Here is a 26,481-nt window from a genome sequence, read left to right on the forward strand (position 1 = left end):
AATAATACTCAATTAATCTACAATATATGAAGTTCTTTGCTTTGTTGCCGAATAACGGGATGTTTTAGCTTCCATCACCAACAGAGCTACGAATTTGTTTTTTTTCCCCTGGCAGTCAAAACTCGTCTCTAATTGCCTTTATTTTGCAGGATTTCAAAGGTTTCATAGTGTAGTGGTCATCACGTCTACTTCACACGCAGAAAGTCCTGGGTTCAATCCCCAATGAAACTAATCTGTTTTTGGTGTTGAAGTAATTTCCTATCGACTTGTAATATGTGAAATTCTTGGTTTCGTTGCCAAATGACAATACATTTTGGCTTCCATCACAAAGAGAACTACGATTTTGGGTTTCTTTTTTATTGACCATTTTAGCAGAAAACATAATCCCATATTATAAAAATCCTATTTGTTTCAAAATATATAGTTCCCATAAATACAAAAGCAAAAGACCAAACTATGGAGAAATAAGTAACACATTCAATATAAACTTCAATTTAAGCAAAATCCCTTTGTAGGAATAAAACTGGTAAAATATGTAATAATAATTGTAAATGTTTCATTAACCAAAAATACTTTCCTTCAGCAATAAAAAGGCCCCGTCAGTCACAATTCTGCTCTGCTAGCCAATACACAGTAACTTTTCGTCAGGTTTCATAGTGTAGTGGTCATCATTTCTGCTTAACACACAGAAGGTTCTGGGTTCAATCCCCTGTGAAACCAATCTGTTCTTAGTGTTGAAATAATACGCTATCCAACTCCAATATATGAAGTTCTCGGCTTTGTTGCCGAATGACGGGATGTTTTGGCTTCCATCACAAAAAGATCTACAAATTATTATTTTTTTTTCCCCTGTCGGTCAAAACTCGTCTCTAAATGCCATTACTTTGCAGGATTTCACAGGTTTCATAGTGGAGTCGTCATTACGTCTACTTCACACGCAGAAGGTCCTGGGTTCAATCCCCAGTAAAAACAAGCTATTTTCGCTGTTGAAGTAATTTGCTATCAACCTGTAACAAATGAAATTCTTTGTTTTGTTGCCAACTGATAATATATTTTGGCTTCCATCACCAAGAGAACTACGATTTTGGGTTTCTTTTTTATTGACCATTTTAGCAGAAAACATAATCCCATATTATAAAAATCCTGTTTGTTTCAAAATATATAGTTCCTTTAAATACAAAAGCAAAAGACCAAACTATGGAGAAAAAAGTAACACATGCAATATAAACTTCAATTTAAGCAAAATCCTTTCGTAGGAATAAAACTGGTAAAATATGTAATAATAATTGTAAATGTTTCATTAACCGAAAATACTTTCCTTCAGCAATAAAAAGGCCCCGTCAGTCACAATTCTGCTCTGCTAGCCAATACACAGTAACTTTTCGTCAGGTTTCATAGTGTAGTGGTCATCACGTCTGCTTAACACGCAGAAGGTCCTGGGTTCAATCCCCAGTGAAACCCATGTGTTCTTGGTGTTGAAATAATCCCCTATCAACCTGCAGTATATAAAGTTCTTGGCTTTGTTGCAGAATAACGGGATGTTTTAGCTTCCATCACCAACAGAGCTACGAATTTGTTTTTTTTCCCCTGGCGGTCAAAACTCGTCTCTAATTGCCATTATTTTGCAGGCTTTTAAAGGTTTCATAGTTTAGTGGAAATCACGTCTGCTTTACATGCAGAAGGTCCTGGGTTCAATCGCCAGTGAAACCAATCTGTTTAGTTGTTGAAGTAATTTCCTATCGACTTGTAATATGTGAAATTCTTGGTTTCGTTGCCAAATGACAATACATTTTGGCTTCCATCACAAAGAGAACTACGATTTTGGGTTTCTTTTTTATTGACCATTTTAGCAGAAAACATAATCCCATATTATAAAAATCCTATTTGTTTCAAAATATATAGTTCCCATAAATACAAAAGCAAAAGACCAAACTATGGAGAAAAAAGTAACACATTCAATATAAACTTCAATTTAAGCAAAATCCCTTTGTAGGAATGAAACTGGTAAAATATGTAATAATAATTGTAAATGTTTCATTAACCAAAAATACTTTCCTTCAGCAATAAAAAGGCCCCGTCAGTCACAATTCTGCTCTACTAGCCAATACACAGTAACTTTTCGTCAGGTTTCATAGTGTAGTGGTCATCACATCTGCTTAACATGCAGAAGGTCCTGGGTTCAATCCCCAGTGAAACCAATCTGTTCTTAGTGTTGAAAAAATACGCTATCCAACTACAATATATGAAGTTCTCGGCTTTGTTGCCGTATGACGGGATGTTTTGGCTTCCATCACAAAAAGATCTACAAATTATTATTTTTTTTCCCCTGTCGGTCAAAACTCGTCTCTAAATGCCATTACTTTGCAGGATTTCACAGGTTTCATAGTGGAGTCGTCATTACGTCTACTTCACACGCAGAAGGTCCTGGGTTCAATCCCCAGTAAAAACAAGCTATTTTCGCTGTTGAAGTAATTTGCTATCAACCTGTAACAAATGAAATTCTTTGTTTTGTTGCCAACTGATAATATATTTTGGCTTCCATCACCAAGAGAACTACGATTTTGGGTTTCTTTTTTATTGACCATTTTAGCAGAAAACATAATCCCATATTATAAAAATCCTGTTTGTTTCAAAATATATAGTTCCTTTAAATACAAAAGCAAAAGACCAAACTATGGAGAAAAAAGTAACACATGCAATATAAACTTCAATTTAAGCAAAATCCTTTCGTAGGAATAAAACTGGTAAAATATGTAATAATAATTGTAAATGTTTCATTAACCGAAAATACTTTCCTTCAGCAATAAAAAGGCCCCGTCAGTCACAATTCTGCTCTGCTAGCCAATACACAGTAACTTTTCGTCAGGTTTCATAGTGTAGTGGTCATCACGTCTGCTTAACACGCAGAAGGTCCTGGGTTCAATCCCCAGTGAAACCCATGTGTTCTTGGTGTTGAAATAATCCCCTATCAACCTGCAGTATATAAAGTTCTTGGCTTTGTTGCAGAATAACGGGATGTTTTAGCTTCCATCACCAACAGAGCTACGAATTTGTTTTTTTTCCCCTGGCGGTCAAAACTCGTCTCTAATTGCCATTATTTTGCAGGCTTTTAAAGGTTTCATAGTTTAGTGGAAATCACGTCTGCTTTACATGCAGAAGGTCCTGGGTTCAATCGCCAGTGAAACCAATCTGTTTAGTTGTTGAAGTAATTTCCTATCGACTTGTAATATGTGAAATTCTTGGTTTCGTTGCCAAATGACAATACATTTTGGCTTCCATCACAAAGAGAACTACGATTTTGGGTTTCTTTTTTATTGACCATTTTAGCAGAAAACATAATCCCATATTATAAAAATCCTATTTGTTTCAAAATATATAGTTCCCATAAATACAAAAGCAAAAGACCAAACTATGGAGAAAAAAGTAACACATTCAATATAAACTTCAATTTAAGCAAAATCCCTTTGTAGGAATGAAACTGGTAAAATATGTAATAATAATTGTAAATGTTTCATTAACCAAAAATACTTTCCTTCAGCAATAAAAAGGCCCCGTCAGTCACAATTCTGCTCTACTAGCCAATACACAGTAACTTTTCGTCAGGTTTCATAGTGTAGTGGTCATCACATCTGCTTAACATGCAGAAGGTCCTGGGTTCAATCCCCAGTGAAACCAATCTGTTCTTAGTGTTGAAAAAATACGCTATCCAACTACAATATATGAAGTTCTCGGCTTTGTTGCCGTATGACGGGATGTTTTGGCTTCCATCACAAACAGAACTACAAATTATTTTTTTTTTTCCCCTGGCGGTCAAAACTCGTCTCTACATGCCATTACTTTGCAGGATTTCACAGGTTTCATAGTGGAGTCGTCATCACGTCTACTTAACACGCAGGAGGTCCTGGGTTCAATCCCCAGTAAAAACAAGCCGTTTTCGCTGTTGAAGTAATTTTCTATCAACCTGTAACATATGAAATTCTTTGTTTTGTTGCCAACTGATAATATATTTTGGCTTCCATCACCAAGAGAACTACGATTTTGGGTTTCTTTTTTATTGACCATTTTAGCAGAAAACATAATCCCATATTATAAAAATCCTGTTTGTTTCAAAATATAAAGTTCCTTTCAATACAAAAGCAAACAACTAAACTATGTGGAAAAAAGTAACACATTCAATGTAAACTTCCTTTTAAGTAAAATCCCTTTGTAATAATAAAACTGGTAAAATATGTAATACAAATTGTAAATGTTTCATTAACCCAAAATACTTTCCTTCAGCAGTAAAAAGGCCCCGTCAGTCACAATTCTGCTCTGCTAGCCAATACACAGTAACTTTCCATCAGGTTTCATAGAGTAGTGGTCATCACGTCTGCTTAACACGCAGAAGGTCCTGCGTTCAATCCCCAGTAAAACCAATCTGTTCTTGGTGTTGAAATAATACTCAATTAAACTACAATATATGAAGTTCTTGGCTTTGTTGCCGAATGATGGGAAGTAATTTGCTATCAACCTGTAACATTTGAAATTCTTGGTTTTGTTGCCAGCTGATAATATATTTTGGCTTCCCTCACCAAGAGAACTACGATTTTGGGTTTCTTTTTTATTGACCATTTTAGCAGAAAACATAATCCCATATTATAAAAATCCTGTTTGTTTCAAAATATATAGTTCCTTTAAATACAAAAGCAAACAACTAAACTATGTGGAAAAAAGTAACACATTCAATGTAAACTTCCTTTTAAGCAAAATCCCTTTGTAGGAATAAAACTGGTAAAATATGTAATAAAAATTGTAAATGTTTCATTAACCAAAAATACTTTCCTTCAGCAATAAAAAGGCCCCGTCAGTCACAATTCTGCTCGGCTAGCCAATACACAGTAACTTTTCGTCAGGTTTCATAGTGTAGTGGTTATCATGTCTGCTTAACACGCTGAAGGTCCTTGGTTCAATCCCCAGTAAAACCAATCTGTTCTTGGTGTTGAAATAAACTACAATATATGAAGTTCTAGGCTTTGTTGCCGAATGATGGGATGTTTTGGCTTCCATCCCCAACAGAGCTACGAATTTTTTTTTTTTTTCCCTGGCGGTCAAAACTCGTCTCTAATTGTCATTACTTTGCAGGCTTCCAAAGGTTTCATAGTGTATTGGAAATCACATCTGCTTTACACGCAGAAGGTCCTGGGTTCAATCCCCAGTGAAACCCATGTGTTCTTGGTGTTGAAATAATCCCCTATCAACCTGCAGTATATAAAGTTCTTGGCTTTGTTGCCGAATAACGGGATGTTTTAGCTTCCATCACCAACAGAGCTACGAATTTGTTTTTTTTCCCCTGGCGGTCAAAACTCGTCTCTAATTGCCATTACTTTGCAGGATTTCAAAGGGTGCATAGTGTAGTGGTCATCACGTCTGCTTCACACGCAGAAGGTCCTGCGTTCAATCCCCAGTGAAACCAATCTGTTTTTGGTGTTGAAGTAATTTCCTATCGACTTGTAATATGTGAAATTCTTGGTTTCGTTGCCAAATGACAATACATTTTGGCTTCCATCACAAAGAGAACTACGATTTTGGGTTTCTTTTTTATTGACCATTTTAGCAGAAAACATAATCCCATATTATAAAAATCCTATTTGTTTCAAAATATATAGTTCCCATAAATACAAAAGCAAAAGACCAAACTATGGAGAAAAAAGTAACACATTCAATATAAACTTCAATTTAAGCAAAATCCCTTTCTAGGAATAAAACTAGTAAAATATGTAATAATAATTGTAAATGTTTCATTAACCAAAAATACTTTCCTTCAGCAATAAAAAGGCCCCGTCAGTCACAATTCTGCTCTGCTAGCCAATACACAGTAACTTATCGTCAGGTTTCATAGTGTAGTGGTCATCACGTCTGCTTAACACGCAGAAGGTCCTGGGTTCAATCCCCAGTGAAACCAATCTGTTCTTAGTGTTGAAATAATACGCTATCCAACTGTAATATATGAAGTTCTTGGCATTGTTGCCGAATGACGGTATGTTTTGGCTTCCATCACAAACAGAACTACAAATTATTATTTTTTCTTCCCCTGGCTGTCAAAACTCGTCTCTAAATGCCATTACCTTGCAGGATTTCACAGGTTTCATAGTGGAGTGGTCATCACGTCTACTTCACATGCAGAAGGTTCTGGGTTCAATCCCCAGTAAAAACAAGCCGTTTTCGCTGTTGAAGTAATTTGCTATCAACCTGTAATATATGAACTTCTTGGTTTTGTTGCCAACTGATAATATATTTTGGCTTCCCTCACCAAGAGAACTACGATTTTGGGTTTCTTTTTTATTGACCATTTTAGCAGAAAACATAATCCCATATTATAAAAATCCTGTTTGTTTCAAAATATATAGTTCCTTTAAATACAAAAGCAAACAACTAAACTATGTGGAAAAAAGTAACACATTCAATGTAAACTTCCTTTTAAGCAAAATCCCTTTGTAGGAATAAAACTTGTAAAATATGTAATAAATATTGTAAATGTTTCATTAACCAAAAATACTTTCCTTCAGCAATAAAAAGGCCTCGTCAGTCACAATTCTGCTCTGCTAGCCAATACACAGTAACTTTCTATCTGATTTCATAGAGTAGTGGTCATCACGTCTGCTTAACACGCAGAAGGTCCTGCGTTCAATCCCCAGTAAAGCCAATCTGTTCTTGGTGTTGAAATAATACTCAAATAAACAGCTTTGTTGCTGAATGATGGGATGTTTTGGCTTCCATCCCCAACAGAGCTACGAATTTGTTTTTTTTTCCCTGGCGGTCAAAACTCGTCTCTAATTGCCATTACTTTGCAGGCTTTCAAAGGTTTCATAGTGTAGTGGAAATCACGTCTGCTTTACACGCAGAAGGTCCTGGGTTCAATCCCCAGTGAAACCCATGTGTTCTTGGTGTTGAAATAATCCCCTATCAACCTGCAGTATATAAAGTTCTTGGCTTTGTTGCCGAATAACTGGATGTTTTAGCTTCCATCACCAACAGAGCTACGAAAATATATAGTTCCTTTAAATACAAAAGCAAACAACTAAACTATGTAGAAAAAAAGTAACACATTCAATGTAAACTTCCTTTTAAGCAAAATTTCTTTGTAGGAATAAAACTGGTAAAATATGTAATCAAAATTGTAAATGTTTCATTAACCAAAAATACTTTCCTTCAGCAATAAAAAGGCCCTGTCAGTCACAATTCTGCTCTGCTAGCCAATACACAGTAACTTTCCATCAGGTTTCATGGAGTAGTGGTCATCACGTCTGCTTAACACGCAGAAGGTCCTGCGTTCAGTCCCCAGTAAAACCAATCTGTTCTTGGTGTTGAAATAATACTCAACTAAACTACAATATATGAAGTTCTTGGCTTTGTTGCCGAATGATGGGATGTTTTGGCTTCCATCCCCAACAGAGCTACGAATTTGGTTTTTTTTTCCCTGGCGGTCAAAACTCGTCTCTAATTGCCATTACTTTGCAGGTTTTCAAAGGTTTCATAGTGTAGTGGAAATCACGTCTGCTTAACACGCAGAAGGTCCTGGGTTCAATCCCCAGTGAAACCCATGTGTTCCTGGTGTTGAAATAATCCCCTATCAACCTGCAGTATATAAAGTTCTTGGATTTGTTGCCGAATAATGGGATGTTTTAGCTTCCATCACCAACAGAGCTACGAATTTGTTTTTTTTCCCCTGGCGGTCAAAACTCGTCTCTAATTGCAATTAATTTGCAGGATTTCAAAGGTTTCATAGTGTAGTGGATTTAAGCAAAATCCCTTTGTAGGAATAAAACTTGTAAAATATGTAATAATAATTGTAAATGTTTCATTAACCAAAAATACTTTTTTGGTTAAAAACATAATCCCATATTATAAAAATCCTATTTGTTTCAAAATATATAGTTCCCATAAATACAAAAGCAAAAGACCAAACTATGGAGAAAAAAGTAACACATTCAATATAAACTTCAATTTAAGCAAAATCCCTTTGTAGGAATAAAACTGGTTTCATAGTGTAGTGGAAATCACGTCTGCTTTACACGCAGAAGGTCATGGGTTAAATCCCCAGTGAAACCCATGTGTTCTTGGTGTTGAAATAATCCCCAATCCTCAAGAGAACTACGATTTTGGGTTTCTTTTTTATTGACCATTTTAGCAGAAAACATAATCCCATATTATAAAAATCCTGTTTGTTTCCAAATATATAGTTCCTTTAAATACAAAAGCAAACAACTAAACTATGTGGAAAAAAGTAACACATTCAATGTAAACTTCCTTTTAAGCAAAATCCCTTTGTAGGAATAAAACTGGTAAAATATGTAATAAAAATTGTAAATGTTTCATTAACCAAAAATACTTTCCTTCAGCAATAAAAAGGCCCCGTCAGTCACAATTCTGCTCTGCTAGCCAATACACAGTAACTTTCCATCAGGTTTCATAGAGTAGTGGTCATCACGTCTGCTTAACACGCAGCAGGTCCTGCGTTCAATCCTCAGTAAAACCAATCTTTTCTTGGTGTTGAAATAATACTCAATTAAACTACAATATATGAAGTTCTTGGCTTTGTTGCCGAATGATGGGATGTTTTGGCTTCCATCCCCAACAGAGCTACGAATTTGTTTTTTTTTTCCCTGGCGGTCAAAACTCGTCTCTAATTGCCATTACTTTGCAGGCTTTCAAAGGTTTCATAAAGTAGTGGAAATCACGTCTGCTTTACACGCAGAAGGTCCTGGGTTCAATCCCCAGTGAAACCCATGTGTTCTTGGTGTTGAAATAATCCCCTATCAACCTGCAGTATGTAAAGTTCTTGGCTTTGTTGCTGAATAACAGGATGTTTTAGCTTCCATCACCAACAGAGCTACGAATTTGTTTGTTTTCACCTGGCGGTCAAAACTCGTCTCTAATTGCCATTACTTTGCAGGATTTCAAAGGTTTCATAGTGTAGTGGTCATCACATCTGCTTCACACGCAGAAGGTCCTGGGTTCAATCCCCAGTGAAACCAATCTGTTTTTGGTGTTGAAGTAATTTCCTATCGACTTGTAATATGTGAAATTCTTGGTTTCGTTGCCAAATGACAATACATTTTGGCTTCCATCACAAAGAGAACTGCGATTTTGGGTTTCTTTTTTATTGACCATTTCAGCAGAAAACATAATCCCATATTATAAAAATCCTATTTGTTTCAAAATATATAGTTCCCATAAATACAAAAGCAAAAGACCAAACTATGGAGAAAAAAGTAACACATTCAATATAAACTTCAATTTAAGCAAAATCCCTTTGTAGGAATAAAACTGGTAAAATATGTTATAATAATTGTAAATGTTTCATTAACCAAAAATACTTTCCTTCAGCAATAAAAAGGCCCCGTCAGTCACAATTCTGCTCTGCTAGCCAATACACAGTAACTTTTCGTCAGGTTTCATAGTGTAGTGGTCATCACGTCTGCTTAACATGCAGAAGGTCCTGCGTTCAATCCCCAGTAAAACCAATCTGTTCATGGTGTTAAAAAAATACTCAATTAATCTACAATATATGAAGTTCTTGGCTTTGTTGCCGAATGATGGGTTGTTTTGGCTTCCATCCAAAACAGAGCTACGAATTTGGTTTTTTTTTCCCTGGCGGTCAAAACTCGTCTCTAATTGCCATTACTTTGCAGGCTTTCAAAGGTTTCATAGTGTAGTGGAAATCACGTCTGCTTTACACGCAGAAGATCCTGGGTTCAATCCCCAATGAAACCCACGTGTTCTTGGTGTTGAAATAATCCCCTATCAACCTGCAGTATATAATGTTCTTGGCTTTGTTGCAGAATAACGGGATGTTTTAGCTTCCATCACCAACAGAGCTACGAATTTGTTTTTTGTCCCCTGGCGGTCAAAACTCGTCTCTAAATGCCATTACTTTGCAGAATTTTAAAGGTTTCATAGTGTAGTGGTCATCATGTCTGCTTCACACGCTGAAGGTCCTGGGTTCAATCCCTAGTGAAACCAATCTGTTTTTGGTGTTGAAGTAATTTCCTATCGACTTGTAATATGTGAAATTCTTGGTTTCGTTGCCAAATGACAATACATTTTGGCTTCCATCACAAAGAGAACTACGATTTTGGGTTTCTTTTTTATTGACCATTTTAGCAGAAAACATAATCCCATATTATAAAAATCCTATTTGTTTCAAAATATATAGTTCCCATAAATACAAAAGCAAAAGACCAAACTATGGAGAAAAAAGTAACACATTCAATATAAACTTCAATTTAAGCAAAATCCTTTTGTAGGAATAAAACTGGTAAAATATGTAATAATAATTGTAAATGTTTCATTAACCAAAAATACTTTCCTTCAGCAATAAAAAGGCCCCGTCAGTCACAATTCTGCTCTGCTAGCCAATACACAGTAACTTTTCATCAGGTTTCATAGAGTAGTGGTCATCACGTCTGCTTAACACGCAGAAGGTCCTGGGTTCAATCCCCAGTGAAACCAATCTGTTCTTAGTGTTGAAATAATACGCTATCCAACGACAATGTATGAAGTTCTCGACATTGTTGTCGAATGACGGTATGTTTTGGCTTCCATCACAAACAGAACTACAAATTATTTTTTTTTTTTCCCCTGGCGGTCAAAACTCGTCTCTAAATGCCATTTCTTTGAAGGATTTCACAGGTTTCATAGTGGAGTGGTCATCACGTCTACTTCACACGTAGAAGGTCCTGGGTTCAATCCCCAGTAAAAACAAGCCGTTTTCGCTGTTGATGTAATTTGCTATCAACATGAAATATATGAAATTCTTGGTTTTGTTGCCAACTGATAATATATTTTGGCTTCCCTCACCAAGAGAACTACGATTTTGGGTTTCTTTTTTATTGACCATTTTAGCAGAAAACAAAATCCCATATTATAAAAATCCTGTTTGTTTCCAAATATATAGTTCCTTTAAATACAAAAGCAAACAACTAAACTATGTGGAAAAAAGTAACACATTCAATGTAAACTTCCTTTTAAGCAAAATCCCTTTGTAGGAATAAAACTGGTAAAATATGTAATAAAAATTGTAAATGTTTCATTAACCAAAAATACTTTCCTTCAGCAATAAAAAGGCCCCGTCAGTCACAATTCTGCTCTGCTAGCCAATACACAGTAACTTTCTATCAGGTTTCATAGAGTAGTGGTCATCACGTCTGCTTAGCATGCAGAAGGTCCTGCGTTCAATCCCCAGTAAAACCAATCTGTTCTTGGTGTTGAAATAATACTCAATTAAACTACAATATATGAAGTTCTTGGCTTTGTTGCCGAATGATGGGATGTTTTGGCTTCCATCCCCAACAGAGCTACGAATTTGTTTTTTTTTTCCCTGACGGTCAAAACTCGTCTCTAATTGCCATTACTTTGCAGGCTTTCAAAGGTTTCATAGTGTAGTGGTCATCACATCTGCTTCACACGCAGAAGGTCCTGGGTTCAATCCTCAGTGAAACCAATTTTTTTTGGTGTTGAAGTAAATTCCTATCGACTTGTAATATGTGAAATTCTTGGTTTCGTTGCCAAATGACAATACATTTTGGCTTCCATCACAAAGAGAACTACGATTTTGGGTTTCTTTTTTATTGACCATTTTAGCAGAAAACATAATCCCATATTATAAAAATCCTATTTGTTTCAAAATATATAGTTCCCATAAATACAAAAGCAAAAGACCAAACTATGGAGAAAAAAGTAACACATTCAATATAAACTTCAATTTAAGCAAAATCCCTTTGTAGGAAAAAAACTGGTAAAATATGTAATAATAATTGTAAATGTTTCATTAACCAAAAATACTTTCCTTCAGCAATAAAAAGGCCCCGTCAGTCACAATTCTGCTCTGCTAGCCAATACACAGTAACTTTTCATCAGGTTTCATAGTGTAGTGGTCATCACGTCTGCTTAACACGCAGAAGGTCCTGGGTTCAATTCCCAGTGAAACCAATCTGTTCTTAGTGTTGAAATATTACGCTATCCAACTACAATATATAAAGTTCTCGGCTTTGTTGCCGAACGACGGGATGTTTTGGCTTCCATCACAAACAGAACTACAATTTATTTTTTTTTTTCCCCTGGCGGTCAAAACTCGTCTCTATTTGCCATTACTTTGCAGGCTTTCAAAGGTTTCATAGTGTAGTGGAAATCACGCCTGCCTTACACGCAGAAGTTCCTGGGTTCAATCCCCAGTGAAACCCATGTGTTCTTAGTGTTGAAATAATCCCCTATCAACCTGCAGTATATAAAGTTCTTGGCTTTGTTGCCGAATAACGGGAAGTTTTAGCTTCCATCGCCAACAGAGCTACGAATTTGTTTTTTTTCCCCTGGTGGTCAAAACTCGTCTCTAATTGCCATTATTTTGCAGGATATCAAACGTTTCATAGTGTAGTGGTCATCACGTCTGCTTCACACGCAGAAAGTCCTGGGTTCAATCCCCAGTGAAACCAATCTGTTTTTGGTGTTGAAGTAATTTCCTATCGACTTGGAATATGTGAAGTTCTTGGTTTCGTTGCCAAATGACAATACATTTTGGCTTCCATCACAAAGAGAACTACGATTTTGGGTTTCTTTTTTATTGACCATTTTAGCAGAAAACATAATCCCATATTATAAAAATCCTATTTGTTTCAAAATATATAGTTCCCATAAATACAAAAGCAAAAGACCAAACTATGGAGAAAAAAGTAACACATTCAATATAAACTTCAATTTAAGCAAAATCCCTTTGTAGGAATAAAACTGGTAAAATATGTAATAATAATTGTAAATGTTTCATTAACCAAAAATACTTTCCTTCAGCAATAAAAAGGCCCCGTCAGTCACAATTCTGCTCTGCTAGCCAATACACAGTAACTTTTCGTCAGGTTTCATAGTGTAGTGGTCATCACGTCTGCTTAACACGCAGAAGGTCCTGGTCCCAGTGAAACCAATCTGTTCTTAGTTTTGAAATAATACGCTATCCAACTATAATATATGAAGTTCTCGGCATTGTTGCCGAATGACGGTGTGTTTTGGCTTCCATCACAAACAGAACTACAAATTATTTTTTTTTTTCCCCTGGCGGTCAAAACTCGTCTCTAAATGCCATTACTTCGGAGGATTTCACAGGTTTCATAGTGGAGTCGTCATCACGTCTACTTCACACGCAGAAGGTCCTGGGTTCAGTCCCCAATAAAAACAAGCCGTTTTCTCTGTTGTAGTAATTTGCTATCAACCTGTAATATATGAAAATCTTTGTTTTGTTGCCAACTGATAATATATTTTGGCTTCCCTCACCAAGAGAACTACGATTTTGGGTTTCTTTTTCATTGACCATTTTAGCAGAAAACATAATCCCATATTATAAAAATCCTGTTTGTTTCAAAATATATAGTTCCTTTAAATAAAAAAGCAAACAACTAAACTATGTGGAAAAAAGAAACACATTTAATGTAAACTTCCTTTTAAGCAAAATCCCTTTGTAGGAATAAAACTGGTAAAATATGTAATAAAAATTGTAAATGTTTCATTAACCAAAAATACTTTCCTTCAGCAATAAAAAGGCCCCGTCAGTCACAATTCTGCTCTGCTAGTCAATACACAGTAACTTTCCATCAGGTTTCATAGAGTAGTGGTCATCACGTCTGCTTAACACGCAGAAGGTCCTGCGTTCAATCCCCAGTAAAACCAATCTGTTCTTGGCGTTGAAATAATACTCAATTAAACTACAATATATGAAGTTCTTGGCTTTGTTGCCGAATGATGGGATGTTTTGGCTTCCATCCCCAACAGAGCTACGAATTTGTTTTTTTTTTCCCTGGCGGTCAAAACTCGTCTCTAATTGCCATTACTTTGCAGGCTTTCAAAGGTTTCATGAAGAAAAAACAAAAAGCCAGCACCAAATGTGCACTTCAGCACTAAACATTCCAAACTGTACTTATTATAAAAATTTTCAGATTTTTGGCAAAAAATTGCAATTTCTTGAGCTGCCTCGCCACGTCACGGCAAATCTCATTAGAGGCAGTCCTACACTAAAATATTTTTATAAAATGTGCCATACGGCCTCACATATGAATAGTAGAACTGCTCTCAGCAGCACTCACCTGGTCTATTTCAATCCCGTACCCATGACTGAGTCATGGCTGTGGGCGGGACAGGTCCAAGCAAATGCTGCATGAAGTAAATAGCCTGTGGACAAAGCTTGATGACTCAATGTGAACAGTCACCAACCGCCAAAATCTAGACAGATGGAATACATCCCAAATTGGGGTGCATAGCAAGGTGGAGGTCAACCACCGACCAATTCAATGAAGAAAAAACAAAAAGCCAGCACCAAATGTGCAATTCAGCACTAAACATTCCAAACTGTACTTATTATAAAAATTTTCAGATTTTTGGCAAAAAATTGCAATTTCTTGAGCTGCCTCGCCACGTCACGGCAAATCTCATTAGAGGCAGTCCTACACTAAAATATTTTTATAAAATGTGCCATACGGCCTCACATATGAATAGTAGAACTGCTCTCAGCAGCACTCACCTGGTCTATTTCAATCCCGTACCCATGACTGAGTCATGGCTGTGGGCGGGACAGGTCCAAGCAAATGCTGCATGAAGTAAATAGCCTGTGGACAAAGCCTGATGACTCAATGTGAACAGTCACCAACCGCCAAAATCTAGACAGATGGAATACATCCCAAATTGGGGTGCATAGCAAGGTGGAGGTCAACCACCGACCAATTCAATGAAGAAAAAACAAAAAGCCAGCACCAAATGTGCACTTCAGCACTAAACATTCCAAACTGTACTTATTATAAAAATTTTCAGATTTTTGGCAAAAAATTGCAATTTCTTGAGCTGCCTCGCCACGTCACGGCAAATCTCATTAGAGGGAGTCCTACACTAAAATATTTTTATAAAATGTGCCATACGGCCTCACATATGAATAGTAGAACTGCTCTCAGCAGCACTCACCTGGTCTATTTCAATCCCGTACCCATGACTGAGTCATGGCTGTGGGCGGGACAGGTCCAAGCAAATGCTGCATGAAGTAAATAGCCTGTGGACAAAGCCTGATGACTCAATGTGAACAGTCACCAACCGCCAAAATCTAGACAGATGGAATACATCCCAAATTGGGGTGCATAGCAAGGTGGAGGTCAACCACCGACCAATTCAATGAAGAAAAAACAAAAAGCCAGCACCAAATGTGCACTTCAGCACTAAACATTCCAAACTGTACTTATTATAAAAATTTTCAGATTTTTGGCAAAAAATTGCAATTTCTTGAGCTGCCTCGCCACGTCACGGCAAATCTCATTAGAGGCAGTCCTACACTAAAATATTTTTATAAAATGTGCCATACGGCCTCACATATGAATAGTAGAACTGCTCTCAGCAGCACTCACCTGGTCTATTTCAATCCCGTACCCATGACTGAGTCATGGCTGTGGGCGGGACAGGTCCAAGCAAATGCTGCATGAAGTAAATAGCCTGTGGACAAAGCCTGATGACTCAATGTGAACAGTCACCAACCGCCAAAATCTAGACAGATGGAATACATCCCAAATTGGGGTGCATAGCAAGGTGGAGGTCAACCACCGACCAATTCAATGAAGAAAAAACAAAAAGCCAGCACCAAATGTGCACTTCAGCACTAAACATTCCAAACTGTACTTATTATAAAAATTTTCAGATTTTTGGCAAAAAATTGCAATTTCTTGAGCTGCCTCGCCACGTCACGGCAAATCTCATTAGAGGTTAGTGCTGAAGTGCACATTTGGTGCTGGCTTTTTGTTTTTTCTTCATTGAATTGGTCGGTGGTTGACCTCCACCTTGCTATGCACCCCAATTTGGGATGTATTCCATCTGTCTAGATTTTGGCGGTTGGTGACTGTTCACATTAAGTCATCAGGCTTTGTCCACAGGCTATTTACTTCATGCAGCATTTGCTTGGACCTGTCCCGCCCACAGCCATGACTCAGTCATGGGTACGGGATTGAAATAGACCGGGTGAGTGCTGCTGAGAGCAGTTCTACTATTCATATGTGAGGCCGTATGGCACATTTTATAAAAATATTTTAGTGTAGGACTGCCTCAAATGAGATTTGCCGTGACGTGGCGAGGCAGCTCAAGAAATTGCAATTTTTTGCCAAAAATCTCAAAATTTTTATAATAAGTACAGTTTGGAATGTTTAGTGCTGAAGTGCACATTTGGTGCTGGCTTTTTGTTTTTTCTTCATTGAATTGGTCAGTGGTTGACCTCCACCTTGCTATGCACCCCAATTTGGGATGTATTCCATCTGTCTAGATTTTGGCGGTTGGTGACTGTTCACATTAAGTCATCAGGCTTTGTCCACAGGCTATTTACTTCATGCAGCATTTGCTTGGACCTGTCCCGCCCACAGCCATGACTCAGTCATGGGTACGGGATTGAAATAGACCGGGTGAGTGCTGCTGAGAGCAGTTCTACTATTCATATGTGAGGCCGTATGGCACATTTTATAAAAATATTTTAGTGTAGGACTGCCTCAAATGAGATTTGCCGTGACGTGGCGAGGCAGCTCAAGAAATTGCAATTTTTTGCCAAAAATCTCAAAATTTTTATAATAAGTACAGTTTGGAATGTTTAGTGCTGAAGTGCACATTTGGTGCTGGCTTTTTGTTTTTTCTTCATTGAATTGGTCGGTGGTTGACCTCCACCTTGCTATGCACCCCAATTTGGGATGTATTCCATCTGTCTAGATTTTGGCGGTTGGTGACTGTTCACATTAAGTCATCAGGCTTTGTCCACAGGCTATTTACTTCATGCAGCATTTGCTTGGACCTGTCCCGCCCACAGCCATGACTCAGTCATGGGTACGGGATTGAAATAGACCGGGTGAGTGCTGCTGAGAGCAGTTCTACTATTCATATGTGAGGCCGTATGGCACATTTTATAAAAATATTTTAGTGTAGGACTGCCTCAAATGAGATTTGCCGTGACGTGGCGAGGCAGCTCAAGAAATTGCAATTTTTTGCCAAAAATCTCAAAATTTTTATAATAAGTACAGTTTGGAATGTTTAGTGCTGAAGTGCACATTTGGTGCTGGCTTTTTGTTTTTTCTTCATTGAATTGGTCGGTGGTTGACCTCCACCTTGCTATGCACCCCAATTTGGGATGTATTCCATCTGTCTAGATTTTGGCGGTTGGTGACTGTTCACATTAAGTCATCAGGCTTTGTCCACAGGCTATTTACTTCATGCAGCATTTGCTTGGACCTGTCCCGCCCACAGCCATGACTCAGTCATGGGTACGGGATTGAAATAGACCGGGTGAGTGCTGCTGAGAGCAGTTCTACTATTCATATGTGAGGCCGTATGGCACATTTTATAAAAATATTTTAGTGTAGGACTGCCTCAAATGAGATTTGCCGTGACGTGGCGAGGCAGCTCAAGAAATTGCAATTTTTTGCCAAAAATCTCAAAATTTTTATAATAAGTACAGTTTGGAATGTTTAGTGCTGAAGTGCACATTTGGTGCTGGCTTTTTGTTTTTTCTTCATTGAATTGGTCGGTGGTTGACCTCCACCTTGCTATGCACCCCAATTTGGGATGTATTCCATCTGTCTAGATTTTGGCGGTTGGTGACTGTTCACATTAAGTCATCAGGCTTTGTCCACAGGCTATTTACTTCATGCAGCATTTGCTTGGACCTGTCCCGCCCACAGCCATGACTCAGTCATGGGTCCGGGATTGAAATAGACCGGGTGAGTGCTGCTGAGAGCAGTTCTACTATTCATATGTGAGGCCGTATGGCACATTTTATAAAAATATTTTAGTGTAGGACTGCCTCAAATGAGATTTGCCGTGACGTGGCGAGGTAGCTCAAGAAATTGCAATTTTTTGCCAAAAATCTCAAAATTTTTATAATAAGTACAGTTTGGAATGTTTAGTGCTGAAGTGCACATTTGGTGCTGGCTTTTTGTTTTTTCTTCATTGAATTGGTCGGTGGTTGACCTCCACCTTGCTATGCACCCCAATTTGGGATGTATTCCATCTGTCTAGATTTTGGCGGTTGGTGACTGTTCACATTAAGTCATCAGGCTTTATCCACAGGCTATTTACTTCATGCAGCATTTGCTTGGACCTGTCCCGCCCACAGCCATGACTCGGTCATGGGTACGGGATTGAAATAGACCGGGTGAGTGCTGCTGAGAGCAGTTCTACTATTCATATGTGAGGCCGTATGGCACATTTTATAAAAATATTTTAGTGTAGGACTGCCTCAAATGAGATTTGCCGTGACGTGGCGAGGCAGCTCAAGAAATTGCAATTTTTTGCCAAAAATCTCAAAATTTTTATAATAAGTACAGTTTGGAATGTTTAGTGCTGAAGTGCACATTTGGTGCTGGCTTTTTGTTTTTTCTTCATTGAATTGGTCGGTGGTTGACCTCCACCTTGCTATGCACCCCAATTTGGGATGTATTCCATCTGTCTAGATTTTGGCGGTTGGTGACTGTTCACATTAAGTCATCAGGCTTTGTCCACAGGCTATTTACTTCATGCAGCATTTGCTTGGACCTGTCCCGCCCACAGCCATGACTCAGTCATGGGTACGGGATTGAAATAGACCGGGTGAGTGCTGCTGAGAGCAGTTCTACTATTCATATGTGAGGCCGTATGGCACATTTTATAAAAATATTTTAGTGTAGGACTGCCTCAAATGAGATTTGCCGTGACGTGGCGAGGCAGCTCAAGAAATTGCAATTTTTTGCCAAAAATCTCAAAAAAAATTTTTATAATAAGTACAGTTTGGAATGTTTAGTGCTGAAGTGCACATTTGGTGCTGGCTTTTTGTTTTTTCTTCATTGAATTGGTCGGTGGTTGACCTCCACCTTGCTATGCACCCCAATTTGGGATGTATTCCATCTGTCTAGATTTTGGCGGTTGGTGACTGTTCACATTAAGTCATCAGGCTTTGTCCACAGGCTATTTACTTCATGCAGCATTTGCTTGGACCTGTCCCGCCCACAGCCATGACTCAGTTATGGGTACGGGATTGAAATAGACCGGGTGAGTGCTGCTGAGAGCAGTTCTACTATTCATATGTGAGGCCGTATGGCACATTTTATAAAAATATTTTAGTGTAGGACTGCCTCAAATGAGATTTGCCGTGACGTGGCGAGGCAGCTCAAGAAATTGCAATTTTTTGCCAAAAATCTCAAAATTTTTATAATAAGTACAGTTTGGAATGTTTAGTGCTGAAGTGCACATTTGGTGCTGGCTTTTTGTTTTTTTTTTTTTTTTTGTTTTTTTTTTCAAAGGTTTCATAGTGTAGTGGAAATCACGTCTGCTTTTCACGCAGAAGGTCCTGGGTTCAATCCTTAGTGAAACCCATGGGTTCTTGGTGTTGAAATAATCCCCTATCAACCTGCAGTATATAAAGTTCTTGGCTTTGTTGCTGAATAATGGGATGTTTTAGCTTCCATCCCCAACAGAGCTACGAATTTGTTTTTTTTTTCCCTGGCGGTCAAAACTCGTCTCTAATTGCCATTACTTTGCAGGATTTCAAAGGTTTCTTAGTGTAGTGGTCATCTCGTCTGCTTCAAACGCAGAAGGTCCTGGGTTCAATCCCCAGTGAATCCAAGCTGTTTTTGGTGTTGAAGTAATTTCCTATCGACTTGTAATATGTGAAATTCTTGGTTTTGTTGCCAAATGACAATTCATTTTGGCTTCCATCACAAAGAGAACTACGATCAATATAAACTTCAATTTAAGCAAAATCCCTTTGTAGGAATAAAACTGGTAAAATATGTAATAATAATTGTAAATGTTTCATTAACCAAAAATACTTTCCTTCAGCAATAAAAAGGCCCCGTCAGTCACAATTCTGCTCTGCTAGCCAATACACAGTAACTTTTTGTCAGGTTTCATAGTGTAGTGGCTATCACGTCTGCATAACATGCAGAAGGTTCTGGGTTCAATCCCCAGTGAAACCAATCTGTTCTTAGTGTTGAAATAATACGCTATCCAGCTAAAATATATGAAGTTCTCGGCTTTGTTGCCGAATGACGGGATGTTTTGGCTTCCATCACAAACAGAACTACAATTTATTTATTTTTTTTTTCCCCTGGTGGTCAAAACTCGTCTCTAAATGCCATTACTTTGCAGGATTTGACAGCTTTCATAGTTGAGTGGTCATCACGTCTACTTCACACGCAGTAGGTCCTTGGTTCAATCACCAGTAAAAACAATCCGTTTTCGCTGTTGATGTAATTTGCTATCAACCTGTAAGATATGAAATTATTTGTTTTGTTGCCAACTGATAATATATTTTGGCTTCCATCACCAAGAGAACTACGATTTTGGGTTTCTTTTTTATTGACCATTTTAGCAGAAAACATATTCCCATGTTATAAAAATCCTGTTTGTTTCAAAATATATAGTTCCCATAAATACAAAAGCAAAAGACCAAACTATGGAGAAAAAAGTAACACATTCAATATAAACTTCAATTTAAGCAAAATCCCTTTGTAGGAATAAAACTGGTAAAATATGTAATAACAATTGTAAATGTTTTATTAACCAAAAATACTTTCCTTCAGCAATAAAACGGCCCCGTCAGTCACAATTCTGCTCTGCTAGCCAATACACAGTAACTTTCCATCAGGTTTCATAGAGTAGTGGTCATCACGTCTGCTTAACACGCAGAAGGTCCTGCGTTCAATCTCCAGTAAAACCAATCTGTTCTTGGTGTTGAAAAAAAAATACCCAATTAAACTACATTATTTGAAGTTCTTGGCTTTGTTGGGGAATGATGGGATGTTTTGGCTTCCATCACCAACAGAGCTACGAATTTGGTTTTTTTTTCCCTGGTGGTCAAAACTCGTCTCTAATTGCCATTACTTTGCAGACTTTCAAAGGTTTCATAGTGTAGTGGAAATCACGTCTGCTTTACATGCAGAAGGTCCTGGGTTCAATTCCCAGTGAAACCCATGTGTTCTTGGTGTTGAAATAATATCCTATCAGCCTGCAATATATGGAGTTCTTGGCTTTGTTGCTGAATAACGAGATGTTTTAGCTTCCATCACCAACAGAGCTACGAATTTGTTTTTTTTCCCCTGGCGGTCAAAACTCGTCTCTAATTGCCATTACTTTGCAGGATTTCAAAGGTTTCATAGTGTAGTGGTCATCACGTCTACTTCACACGCAGAAGGTCCTGGGTTCATTTCCTAGTGAAACCATTCTGTTTTTGGTGTTGAAGTAATTTCCTATCGACTTGTAATATGTGAAATTCTTGGTTTCGTTGCCAAATGACAATACATTTTGGCTTCCATCACAAAGAGAACTGCGATTTTGGGTTTCTTTTTTATTGACCATTTTAGCAGAAAACATAATCCCATATTATAAAAATCCTATTTGTTTTAAAATATATAGTTCCCATAAATACAAAAGCAAACGACTAAACTATGTAGAAAAAAGTAACACATTCAATAAAAACTTCAATTTAAGCAAAATCCCTTTGTAGGAATAAAACTAGTAAAATATATCATAAAAATTGTAAATGTTTCATTAACCAAAAATACTTTCCTTCAGCAATAAAAAGGCCCCGTCATTCACAATTCTGCTCTGCTAGCCAATACACAGTAACTTTTCGTCAGGTTTCACAGTGTAGTGGTCATCACGTCTGCTTAACACGCAGAAGGTCCTGGGTTCAATCCCCAGTGAAACCAATCTGTTCTCAGTGTTGAAATAATACGCTATCCAACTACAATATATGAAGTTCTCGGCTTTGTTGCCGAATGATGGGATGTTTTGGCTTCCATCACAAACAGAACTACAAATTATTTTTCTTTTTTTTCCCCTGGCGGTCACAACTCGTCTCTAAATGCCATTACTTTGCAGGGTTTTACAGCTTTCATAGTGGAGTGGTCATCACGTCTGCTTCACATGCAGAAGGTCCTTTGTTCAATCCCAAGTAAAAACAAGCCGTTTTTGCTGTTGAAGTAATTTGCTATCAACCTGTAATATATGAAATTCTTGGTTTTGTTGCCAACTGATAATGTATTTTGGCTTCCATCACCAAGAGAACTACGATTTTGGGTTTCTTTTTTATTGACCATTTTAGCAGAAAACATAATCCCATATTATAAAAATCCTGTTTGTTTCAAAATATATAGTTCCTTTAAATACAAAAGCAAACGACTAAACTATGTAGAAAAAAGTAACAAATTCAATGTAAACTTCCATTTAAGCAAAATCCCTTTGTAGGAATAAAACTGGTAAAATATGTAATAACAATTGTAAATGTTTCATTAACCAAAAATACTTTCCTTCAGCAATAAAAAGGCCCCGTCAGTCACAATTCTGCTCTGCTAGCCAATACACAGTAACTTTCTATCAAGTTTCATAGAGTAGTGGTCATCACGTGTGCTTAACACTCAGAAGGTCCTGCGTTCAATCCCCAGTAAAACCAATCTGTTCTTGGTGCTGAAATAATACCCAATTAAACTACAATATATGAAGTTCTAGGCTGTGTTGCCGAATGATGGGATGTTTTGGCTTCCATCACCAACAGAGCTACGAATTTTTTTTTTTTTTCCCTGGCGGTCAAAATTCGTCTCTAATTGCCATTACTTTGCAGGATTTCAAAGGTTTCATAGTGTAGTGGTCATCACGTCTGCTTCACATGCAGAAGGTCCTGGGTTTAATCCTCAGTGAAACCCATGTGTTCATGGTGTTGTAATAATTCCATATCAACCTGCAATATATTAAGTTCTTGGCTTTGTTGCCGAATAATGGGAGGTTTTAGCTTCCATCACCAACAGAGCTACGAATTTGTTTTTTTTCCACCTGGCGGTCAAAACTCGTCTCTAATTGCCATTACTTTGCAGGAATTCAAAGGTTTCATAGTGTAGTGGTTATCACATCTGCTTCACACGCAGAAGGTCCTGGGTTCAATCCCCTGTGAAACCAATCTGTTTTTGGTGTTGATGTAATTTCCTATTGACTTGTAATATGTGATATTCTTGGTTTCGTTGCCAAATGACAATACATTTTGGCTTCCATCACAAAGAGAACTTCGATTTTGGGTTTCTTTTTTATTGACCATTTTAGCAGAAAACATAATCCCATATTATAAAAATCCTATTTGTTTTAAAATATATAGTTCCCATAAATACAAAAGCAAACGACTAAACTATGTAGAAAAAAGTAACACATTCAATGTAAACTTCAATTTAAGCAAAATCCCTTTGTAGGAATAAAACTGGTAAAATATATAATAAAAATTGTAAATGTTTCATTAACCAAAAATACTTTCCTTCAGCAATAAAAAGGCCCCATCAGTCACAATTCTGCTCTGCTAGCCAATACACAGTAACTTTCCATAAGGTTTCATAGTGTAGTGCTCATCACGTCTGCTTAACACGCAGAAGGTCCTAGGTTGAATCCCCAGGAAAACCAATCTGTTCATGGTGTTGAACTAAAACCTTATCAACCCGCAATATATCAAGTTCTTGGCTTTGTTGCCAAATGATGGGATGTTTTGGCTTCCATCACCAACAAAGCTACGAATTTGTTTTTTTTTTTCCCTGGCGGTCAAAACTTGTCTCTAATTGCCATTACTTTGCAGGCTTTCATAGGTTTCATAGTGTAGTGGAAATCACATCTGCTTTAAACGCAGAAGGCCCTGGGTTCTATCCCCAGTGAAACCCATGTGTTCTTGGTGTTGAAATATTATCCTATCAACCTGCAATCTATAAAGTTCTTGGCTTTGTTGCCGAATAACGGGATGTTTTAGCTTCCATCACCAACAGAGCTACGAATTTGTTTTTTTTCCCCTGGCGGTCAAAACTCGTCTCTAATTGCCATTACTTTGCAGGATTTCAAAGGTTTCATAGTGTAGTTTTTATCACGTCTGCTTCACACGCAGAAGGTCCTGGGTTCAATCCCCAGTAAAACCAATCTGTTCTTGGTGTTGAAATAATACCCAATTAAACTACACTATATGAAGTTCTTGGCTTTGTTGCCGAATGATGGGATGTTTTGTCTTCCATCACCAACAAAGCTACAAATTTGGGGGTTTTTTTTCCCTGGCGGTCAAAACTCGTCTCTAATTGCCATTACTTTGCAGGCTTTCAAAGGTTTCATAGTGTAGTGGAAATCACGTCTGCTTTACACGCAGAAGTCCCTGGGTTCAATCCCCAGTGAAACAAATGTGTTCTTGGTGTTGAAATAATATCCTATCAACCTGCAATCTATAAAGTTCTTGGCTTTGTTGCCGAATAACGGGATGTTTTAGCTTCCATCACCAACAGAGCTACGAATTTGTTTTTTTTCCCCTGGCGGTCAAAAGTCGTCTCTAATTGCCATTACTTTGCAGGATTTCAAAGGTTTCATAGTGTAGTTTTCATCACGTCTGCTTCACACGCAGAAGGTCCTGGGTTCAATCCCCAGTGAAACCAATCTGTTTTGGTGTTGAAGTAATTTCCTATCGACTTGTAATATGTGAAATTCTTGGTTTCGTTGCCAAATGACAATACATTTTGGCTTCCATCACAAAGAGAACTACGATTTTGGGTTTCTTTTTTATTGACCATTTTAGCAGAAAACATAATCCCATATTATAAAAATCCTATTTGTTTTAAAATATATAGTTCCCATAAATACAAAAGCAAACGACTAAACTATGTAGAAAAAATAACACATTAAATGTAAACTTCAATTTAAGCAAAATCCCTTTGTAGGAATAAAACTGGTAAAATATGTAATAATAATTGTAAATGTTTCATTAACCAAAAATACTTTCCTTCAGCAATAAAATGGCCCCGTCAGTCACAATTCTGCTCTGCTAGCCAATACACAGTAACTGTCTATCAGGTTTCATAGTGTAGTGCTCATCACGTCTGATTAACACGCAGAAGGTCCTTGGTTGAATCCCCAGTAAAACCTATCTGTTCATGGTGTTGAAATAAAACCCTATCAACCTGCAGTATATGATGTTCTTGGCTTTGTTGCCGAATGATGGGATCTTTTAGCTTCCATCACCAACAGAGCTACAAATTTGTTTTTTTTTCCCCTGGCGGTCAAAACTTGTCTCTAATTGCCATTACTTTGCAGGATTTCAAAGGTTTCATAGTGTAGTGGTCATCACGTCTGCTTCACATGCAGAAGGACCTGGGTTCAATCCCCAGTGAAACCAATCTGTTCTTAGTGTTGAAATGATTCGCTATCCACCTACAATATATGAAGTTCTCGGCTTTGTTGCCGAATGACGGGATGTTTTGGCTTCCATCACAAACAGAACTACAAATTATTTATTTTTTTCCCTGGCGGTCAAAACTCGTCTCTAAATGCCATTACTTTGCAGGATTTCACAGGTTTCATAGTGAAGTGGTCATCACGTCTACTTCACACGCAGAAGGTCCTGGGTTCAATCCCCAGTAAAAACAAGCCGTTTTCGCTGTTGAAGTAATTTGCTATCAACCTGTAATATATGAAATTCTTGGTTTTGTTGCCAACTGATAATATATTTTGGCTTCCATCACCAAGAGAACTACGATTTTGGGTTTCTTTTTTATTGACCATTTTAGCAGAAAACATAATCCCATATTATAAAAATCCTGTTTGTTTCAAAATATATAGTTTCTTTAAATACAAAAGCAAACGACTAAACTATGTAGAAAAAAGTAACACATTCAATGTAAACTTCAATTTAAGCAAAATCCCTTTGTAGGAATAAAACTGGTAAAATATATAATAAAAATTATAAATGTTTCATTAACCAAAAATACTTTCCTTCAGCAATAAAAAGGCCCCGTCAGCCACAATTCTGCTCTGCTAGCCAATACACAGTAACTTTCCATCAGGTTTCATAGTGTAGTGCTATCAACCTGCCATATATGAAGTTCTTGGCTTTGTTGCCGAATGACAGGATGTTTTGGCTTCCATCACCAACAGAGCTACGAATTTGTTTTTTTTCCCCTGGCGGTGAAAACTCGTCTCTAATTGACATTACTTTGCAGGATTTCAAAGGCTTCATAGTGTAGAGGTCCTCACGTCTGCTTCATACGCAGAAGGTCCTGGGTTCAACCCGAGTGAAACCAATCTATTTTTGGTGTTGAAGTATTTTCCTATCGACTTGTAATATATGAAATTCTTGGTTTCATTGCCAAATGACAATACATTTTGGCTTCCATCACCAAGAGAACTACGATTTTGGGTTTCTTTTTTATTGACCATTTTAGCAGAAAACATAATCCAATATTATAAAAATCCTATTAAACATACATTCCCCTTCTCAGATTTGCTATACCGGATCTTGCAGGGGGCTTTAGATGAAGGAATTATAACAAAGAAGGTTTTTGATGGCCTCTTCGTTGCATCTCCCAAAATCCCCACCTTTTATCTCCTGCCCATGATCCACAAGAATCCCAAACACCCTCCGGGGCGCCCTATCGTATCCGGCATAGATGGCTTATGCGACCCTGTCTGTCGCTT

At 37.6% G+C, this 26,481-nt stretch overlaps 12 non-coding genes across 12 annotated transcripts; all 12 read left to right on the forward strand.

Moving 5' to 3' along the window:
* Positions 1–1,388: 1,388 nt before the first annotated feature.
* Positions 1,389–1,461, forward strand: TRNAV-AAC (transfer RNA valine (anticodon AAC)). The gene has a single exon. It is a non-coding gene; the product is annotated as a tRNA-Val (tRNA).
* A 664-nt stretch (positions 1,462–2,125) lies between these two features.
* On the forward strand, positions 2,126–2,198 carry TRNAV-AAC (transfer RNA valine (anticodon AAC)). The gene has a single exon. It is a non-coding gene; the product is annotated as a tRNA-Val (tRNA).
* A 667-nt stretch (positions 2,199–2,865) lies between these two features.
* On the forward strand, positions 2,866–2,938 carry TRNAV-AAC (transfer RNA valine (anticodon AAC)). The gene has a single exon. It is a non-coding gene; the product is annotated as a tRNA-Val (tRNA).
* Positions 2,939–3,602: 664 nt separating this feature from the next.
* On the forward strand, positions 3,603–3,675 carry TRNAV-AAC (transfer RNA valine (anticodon AAC)). Its single transcript has one exon. It is a non-coding gene; the product is annotated as a tRNA-Val (tRNA).
* Positions 3,676–5,868: 2,193 nt separating this feature from the next.
* TRNAV-AAC (transfer RNA valine (anticodon AAC)) lies at positions 5,869–5,941 on the forward strand. The gene has a single exon. It is a non-coding gene; the product is annotated as a tRNA-Val (tRNA).
* Positions 5,942–6,839: 898 nt separating this feature from the next.
* On the forward strand, positions 6,840–6,912 carry TRNAV-UAC (transfer RNA valine (anticodon UAC)). Its single transcript has one exon. It is a non-coding gene; the product is annotated as a tRNA-Val (tRNA).
* A 2,029-nt stretch (positions 6,913–8,941) lies between these two features.
* Positions 8,942–9,014, forward strand: TRNAV-CAC (transfer RNA valine (anticodon CAC)). The gene has a single exon. It is a non-coding gene; the product is annotated as a tRNA-Val (tRNA).
* A 2,883-nt stretch (positions 9,015–11,897) lies between these two features.
* On the forward strand, positions 11,898–11,970 carry TRNAV-AAC (transfer RNA valine (anticodon AAC)). The gene has a single exon. It is a non-coding gene; the product is annotated as a tRNA-Val (tRNA).
* A 7,583-nt stretch (positions 11,971–19,553) lies between these two features.
* TRNAL-CAA (transfer RNA leucine (anticodon CAA)) lies at positions 19,554–19,626 on the forward strand. The gene has a single exon. It is a non-coding gene; the product is annotated as a tRNA-Leu (tRNA).
* Positions 19,627–20,902: 1,276 nt separating this feature from the next.
* On the forward strand, positions 20,903–20,975 carry TRNAV-UAC (transfer RNA valine (anticodon UAC)). The gene has a single exon. It is a non-coding gene; the product is annotated as a tRNA-Val (tRNA).
* A 2,648-nt stretch (positions 20,976–23,623) lies between these two features.
* TRNAL-UAA (transfer RNA leucine (anticodon UAA)) lies at positions 23,624–23,696 on the forward strand. Its single transcript has one exon. It is a non-coding gene; the product is annotated as a tRNA-Leu (tRNA).
* A 1,414-nt stretch (positions 23,697–25,110) lies between these two features.
* Positions 25,111–25,183, forward strand: TRNAV-CAC (transfer RNA valine (anticodon CAC)). The gene has a single exon. It is a non-coding gene; the product is annotated as a tRNA-Val (tRNA).
* Positions 25,184–26,481: the final 1,298 nt, after the last annotated feature.

The sequence above is a fragment of the Anomaloglossus baeobatrachus genome, chromosome 2 (genome assembly GCF_048569485.1).
Source record: "Anomaloglossus baeobatrachus isolate aAnoBae1 chromosome 2, aAnoBae1.hap1, whole genome shotgun sequence".
Taxonomy (NCBI): domain Eukaryota; kingdom Metazoa; phylum Chordata; class Amphibia; order Anura; family Aromobatidae; genus Anomaloglossus; species Anomaloglossus baeobatrachus.